Here is a 692-nt window from a genome sequence, read left to right as displayed (position 1 = left end):
GCGGCACCGGTGCTGCCAAGAGCGGAAGCTGTGAGCCGTTTCGCACGCAGCGGAGAGCGGAAACATTTCCGGCATCGTCCTGTGCAACCGGGATTTAGCTCATTTTGATTATGTGCTAACTTCTGCCTACGAGCGGCTCTTCCTCCTCCTCCCCACCTCACCCTTTAATTATCTAGATGGAAGACGCATCGCCATTATAGCCCTGACACTGGGAGCCAAGCGTTGCAAAGGCCACCAGGAGACAGGATTTTTTTCTTTCTTTTTTTTAACCCTGTAGCAAAGCGCATTAGCGCGCAGCCCCGCGTACCTCTGAACGCTACCGTAAGCGCAGTACTCAGCACACCCCTAACGCCTCTCCTCGTCTTAAGTGCTGCACAGACATTAAGCGTAATTAAGCCTCACAGCATCCCTTTTCAGGTAGGTCAAGAGGAGCACTGAAAATCGGAGAGGAACCGGGGAGCGACGGGCTGATGCAGGAGAGGTTGTGACCATCTCGCAGCGCGGAGCTCGGCTGTCAGGAGACGGGATCCATCCTGCATGGCACACGCAGGAGGCACGGGCGCCTGTTGAAGTACGTGCCTATTAGGCACCTAAAAATCACTGCAAAACCCTTTTCCTCCGCTCATTTTTAGAGACTCCTGTGTCTCATAACCCTCCTGGCCTCATCCGGGCGCACTGTACCCAGCAGCTCC

The sequence above is a fragment of the Phaethon lepturus genome, unplaced genomic scaffold (assembly GCF_000687285.1).
Source record: "Phaethon lepturus isolate BGI_N335 unplaced genomic scaffold, ASM68728v1 scaffold23944, whole genome shotgun sequence".
Taxonomy (NCBI): domain Eukaryota; kingdom Metazoa; phylum Chordata; class Aves; order Phaethontiformes; family Phaethontidae; genus Phaethon; species Phaethon lepturus.
The sequence above is the reverse complement of the archived record's forward strand: the minus strand, read 5'-3'. Positions refer to the sequence as shown.